We start from the raw sequence: 6,061 nt of genomic DNA on the forward strand, positions 1-6,061 counted from the left end.
GTCGAGGTCAGTTTCCAACAACGTCACCAATAATTAAGATAATTACACCCGAGCACCACTGAAAGGGCGCGGCCATGCTGCCGCCGCATCGCTACTGCCCGGTAGACTTAGGCCTAATCTCGCGAATTCTCTCCCGCCGTGCCGAGAACAAGCGGGTGTGACCTTATCTTTTGCCTTACCTCGCACGTGTTCCATCTGAGGCTACAGCAAAAACCTTTGTTTCTTTTTTTTTTTAGGCGGCGATCGCATTGTTTCACCTAAGTTTTAGGCTCTCGCCCTACCGCGCTCGACTGACTTTTTTCAGGCTGCTTCATGCAAGTGCAACGTCACCTATTCACCCCGATAGGAGAGACGGCAACGGAATAAGGCAGGTTATCGATGAAACCGCGCTCACTTGAACGGGCGCCTTGGAACGTTACCATTATATCACTAGAGCATAAACAGTGAAGGAAAGCACATTGCGAATATTGTGGATATTGCGAATGTTGCGAATGTTGCGAATATTACACATTGCGGGGTCAGTGCCAGAGCACCCCTTACCCCCCCCCCCCCCCCCCCCCCCCGAAATTTTCTGAGTGCCGCATCTCCTCTCTCTCTCACACCTTTCGGCCTTTTTATTTCGCCGATGCTATTTACACACCGCATCGATATATTAAAATGTAAAAGCAAAAATAAGAGTGTTGGTTTATTCCTGAAAAGATTGATGTATGTACTACGTTGTCGTGGCTCTAGAATAGGAAGCGGAACTTATTGCTGAGAAGAGTCACACCTCTTCGCTACCGCACGAAGTATGGCGCTCCTTTTAACAGTAGGCACAGTTCACCCGATTAAACATACCTTTTCACGTCAGCCTACTTTTTCATCCTTTGCGTTGTCCTCAAACGATCATAAACTATTACGAAAATAAAAAGTGCTTTTTTTAAGCGCCTCTGCGGCCGGGCGCAGGTTTACATACATGAAGTATAAATTTTGACAAATACCATTCGTTCGCAGTTGCTGACTTTGCTATTGAGCAGAAGCTCTTGTGTTGTTGTAAATCCCATGAAAATAGTTGAAACTGCCGCGACTTTTCGTTTTTTACGTATGTTCTCTGCGAATCAAGTTCACGCAATCCTGTGTGCACAAGTATTTTATGTAGAGATTAGAGTGAACGAAACGACGGACCCTTCGGCTTTATGAAAGCAATTAAAAGTATTTTAACTCTATGGACTACGATACTGTTTGGGCGCAGGCTTTCTTTTACTTTTCTACCGGCGCCGAATGACACCCTCGAAAAATATTTCTGGCTACCTCTTGCACTCTTGCCACGGCCTTGGACTGTACGCTTCCCATGCTTTTGAGGGAGCTATAACCAGGCCTGCTGGAGACAGATCCTCCGCGCAATCCCAAATTATGTGATCCAGCGTTGCTAGTTCACCGCAACGCTGGCAGTAAGGATTTACTAGATCAGAAATATATTCGCACTGATCCATGAATTTGGCAGCGACCCTGTCTGCAGTCGCCTCCCCGTGGTGGCGTGATCTCGGCTCAGCGACGTATTCGGGGGAGGCAGACTCGCCCCTAAGATCTCTGTAATAACTCGCAATGGCCTGGCAGCTGTCCAGCGTCTCACTTCGCAAGGTACCCGCGTCGGAGTCTTCCTCACCAGCACGGCTGACAAAACCTCGAGCGTACTGGTGAGCGGCCCCTTCATAAGCCGGGACCCAAACCAGGCCAATAACTTTCCTGCCTTTTGGCATCGTGGTACTCGGTGGCGGAGATTCGCCGTCGCGCAATGTTGCGGAGGACCGTCTTGTAATCGCAAAGAATGGTGCTGGCGCCTTCCTGAGTAATTCCTAGCGTTGTAGTATCCTCTTCAGCCATCCCAACTCTGCTCGCGTAACTGCCGAGGCTACTACCTTGCGGGAAATGCTCCCAGCGGAGACTCCACGGTGCTTCCATCCCCCGAGTATTTTTCTCTAAGGAGCTGCGCCTTGGCCCTCTCCGTCCATCGTGACGACCCACCAGCACATTCTTGGAGCGCTCCGACTCTAATGCATTGACGGATTTCTACCGGCAAAACTACCCGGTCGAGGTAGTTTCCGTCCCTAATATCCTGAGACGAGTCCCGCCTACGTCGTCCGAAGCCTCTGTTCATGCGACGTCAGCTCAGTTACTACATGGTACTGTGCACCCGCGGTGCCGCAGTGGAGGTCTCCGGAATAATTTCGACCACCTGAGGATTTTTAACATGCACTAACATCGCAGAATACGGGCGCCTTCCGCATTTCGCCTCCATTGAGACGCGGCCGCCGCGGTCGGGTTCGCACCCAGGTACTGCGGCACAGTAGCCGAGCGCCTAACAATTGAGTCACCGCGGCGGGTGCAAAGCAGTCACCGACAAAGGCGTTCCAAACAGCGGACACGTAAACCGCGCTAAGCCTTCCCGCGCATGTGCAGTCCCTCGGCACTTTGTAGCAGCATGTATCAGATTTAATATAAAGGCGCAAGTTTGCGCAATCGCCGCAGCATTCGCACCACTGACTTTTTGGTTTGCCACTACAGGTAAATCGTTATATTTAGCTCTGATTTTCTAGATATATTTTTTTTTAAGTTACGACTGCCACCACGGTAACAACGGCAGTGACATCACGTCCACAACTGGGCGCCTCGATGGGGATACGAGTCACCCTAGTCCAGGACCAGCAAAATAACAGTTGCCGATATTGGTGACAGAAATAAATAACATTGTTTCAGTGATAAACCACTCTAGTGGTTTAAACTGGCTGTGTATGTGATTTCAGCGCTGGTGACAGTCTTCACTCCTCTAATGTAAGTCAATGTGCGAGGGTTTCCACAAAAGCCGCGGCAGAGTTTCGTGAGACGTACTCGCCGTCTGCTATCCCAGTGTTGCCATACTATTCTCACGAAACTCTGCCCAAAGCCGCTTACCAAGCGGAAAAAGACGTTCCTATGCCCAAAACATAGAATTTTAAAATGTTTTGCTACGTTTCTCAGCAGCACAGCTGGGCTTACGTTTATGTTCGCGAGAAGCTTTCGGTTGCCGCAAAGAAACCATGGCTAATTTCAGCGCAGCAGACTGCGCGTGGCAGCTTATGCAATCGTTCGCCGTGGTTACTGACGTGCGACCACTCAACTTCTGGCCTGCGGATGCCCGATGGCAAATCTCAGCTCAGACTGAGCGAATTAACAGTGGCACTCGCTCGTGCATTCAAATTAGTGGGCATTTTTTCTTACTGAGATACACGTAATTCAGACGCGGCCAATTCGTCAGTTCGAATGAACCAAAAGCTCGATTCTGGCGAGTTCGAATTTTCGATATTCTAATTTGAGTTCAGCTAATGCAAACAAGGAAAATATTGGATGAAAGTACTGTGAGCATTGAGCTCCACTTACTAACAACCAATTTTGCTTCTTGAAATCAACCAAGCTGTACACTTTCCATATGCAGCTAATGCCTGTTGCTTAAAAGCTCACAAGCTCAAAAGTCATCCAGCAAAATGAAAACGAAAAAAGAACAATTCACAAGGTCACTTCAAAAGGGGTGCTGAAGTGGAGACAGTACAGGTGTTCAGAGTTAAACATTCATGTTTATTGAATAAAATAAAGAAATAAAAACAACAAGTCAGTGATAATGGAGTTGTTTCGGCTTTGTCTCCTGATCAGTGACACGACGCGCAAAGATGGCGTCGTGCGGTTTTTTATGAATCTCGCCCTGTTCGCAGAGGAATGAATAGCCAACAGCGAGCCATCATGGCTAAAGGCCAGGGATGCAATGCTCGATGGGTACTTGTGGAACTGACAGAGACGCTTCTTGTTGAAGCCGTCCCAGATGTTCACGTGGCCGTCACTGTCTCCCGCCACAAATGTGTTGTACAAGTTGTGGAATGCGTTCACAGTTGCGTTCACAGGGTAGATGAGCTCGATGCCATTGCTGTCTTTGGCACGGTGACACTTGAAAGCGTACTTCTGCACTTCGGGGTTTGGATCCAAGTATTCAATAGACACGCGCCCTGTGTAGAACCATACAATCAGCAACTTGATGCAACAAGTGAAGCCAGGACAGACAAGAGGGTCAACCACCGGAAGTACAGTGAGAAGTGCCCTTCCTGTTGTGTTCATTATTCTGACTGCTCTAAGTTCTCTCTCCAGTGGATAGACAACTTGGTCGAAATGAAACAGCCTAATACATCTTGCCACCAGAAAACAAAGTTAGGCAAGTTGATTACTAAGAGGCTTATTATACTTAGCTAGTACAAGCTAAGCGCCCTAATCCAATGTTTACACATAAACTCAGTGGCTTAGGCACTTAGCTGACGAGCACCACACCACGGTTTCAATGCTCATATGCATTTAGCTAGGGACAAAAACCTGATGGAGCATTTAAGCCCCGCCTTCAGGGTATGATGTGATAGCGTAAATGGTCCCTTCAGTGGCCTAGGGTTTTCTTGGCATATCACTTCACAGCCATGGAAACTATTCGTTCCTTCGCTATCATGTAAAGCTTAACCTACACTTAAGAATTCCTACGCCATCATGTAACGCTTAACCTAAACTTAAGAATTACTTCGCCATCACGTAACGCTTAACCCACACTTAAGGATACAATGCAATAGCATTACTGATACCTCTCTCACAAGTAGTCCTTCTCTGTCGCCTAGGTTCTACCCACATGCCCAAGTATGCAATATTGGCGATTCCGTACTTTACATTTATTGAACGGAGGAAGTCCTCCTACCGATCCTGGCACAGTGGAGGAGCGGTTAAGTGATGTGCCACTGCCACAGAAGGTGGCTATGTTTGGAACAGCGGCTGTTTCAAACACAGCCACTGGTGGGGTTTCTGAGATCCAGGTTGTGATAACGTCACAAGGTCACGTGACTTAGTGACAGGAGGGCCACCGGAATTTTTTCTCTTAATGCCGACTACACTGACAGCAGCATTTATGCATTTTAACAATATTTTGTTAGAATGCATGAATGCCAGTACACATTACAAAACTGCCGGTGGTCAAAAGTAACCTGGACCCCGCAGCAGGGCATCCTTCAATGTCCTCTGTCTAGCTTTGGAGCATTAATTGGCAAGTATTATGTACTTTCCCACGACTTTTCTTTGAATAACAAATAAGGAGATCTGGTGCAAAGCCCACAGTTTGCATTTGTAACGCCTTGATGGATGCACAGTCTTTCTTTCTACTGTGTCAAGCTACAAATTTGCAAAAGACGTCGCCCGACAGTGAAGCAAGAGCATTACGTTTTGCCTCAAAAAATAATTCATTAGTACAAGAAAAAGATAGCAGACTACCAATAAATTTCGACCACTGGGGTTCTTTAACGTGCACTGGTATCGCACAGTACATGGGCCTCTAGAATTTCGCCTCCATCGAAATTCGACCGCCGTGGCCGGGATCGAATCCGCATCTTTCGGGTCAGCAGCCGAGCGCCATGACCACTGATTCACCGCGGCAGCAAAAAAAAAAAAAAAAAGAGGTGCCGTTTTGGAGCTCTCGGGAATAATTTCGACCACCTGGGGATCTTTAACGTGCTCTGAAATCGCCCAGCATATGGGCGCATTTTTGCGTTTCGCCTCCATAAAAACGCGGCCGCCGTGCGGCTGGATTTGAACCCGGATACTCGGCTCAGCGCCGAGCACGCTCACCACTCATCTAGGACTTTAATTCTGCTATTCAAATGCGCCTCGTGAGGGCAGTAGTAAACGTTCATCGTGTAGTCAAATTAATTTTAACAACTTTTAATATTACCCTCTCGGGGCACTAATTAACGAGTGTTTCTATTTCGTAGTCGCTGCCGAAGCACCCAGCTCGACTGTAGGAAGCTAGCTCAGCCTGCTTTTCTTTAATGCGTTAGCATTAAAACAGTGCTGCGAACAAAAACCTGTCTGTCGGCTTGTGCACGGTGTCAGTGAAAAAGGAGAGTAGGCGGCGCACGCAGCGCGCTGCAATTTAGCTGCAATGCAGCCTCGCATGATGTCGGTCGGCTCACGCGGCTCTTCCGTGGCGTTCGGCGCTCGGGCACCGACGGACACGTGTCGCGCGTTCCAA

The 6,061-nt window shown here is 48.1% G+C and overlaps 1 pseudogene; it reads right to left on the bottom strand.

Annotated features, from left to right (window-relative positions):
* Window positions 1-3,132: 3,132 nt before the first annotated feature.
* LOC149364570 (mitotic checkpoint protein BUB3 pseudogene) lies at window positions 3,133-5,665 on the bottom strand (annotated as a pseudogene).
* Window positions 5,666-6,061: the final 396 nt, after the last annotated feature.

This window comes from Amblyomma mixtum, chromosome 2 (assembly GCF_055824585.1).
Source record: "Amblyomma mixtum isolate Tamu chromosome 2, ASM5582458v1, whole genome shotgun sequence".
In the NCBI taxonomy this organism is placed as follows: domain Eukaryota; kingdom Metazoa; phylum Arthropoda; class Arachnida; order Ixodida; family Ixodidae; genus Amblyomma; species Amblyomma mixtum.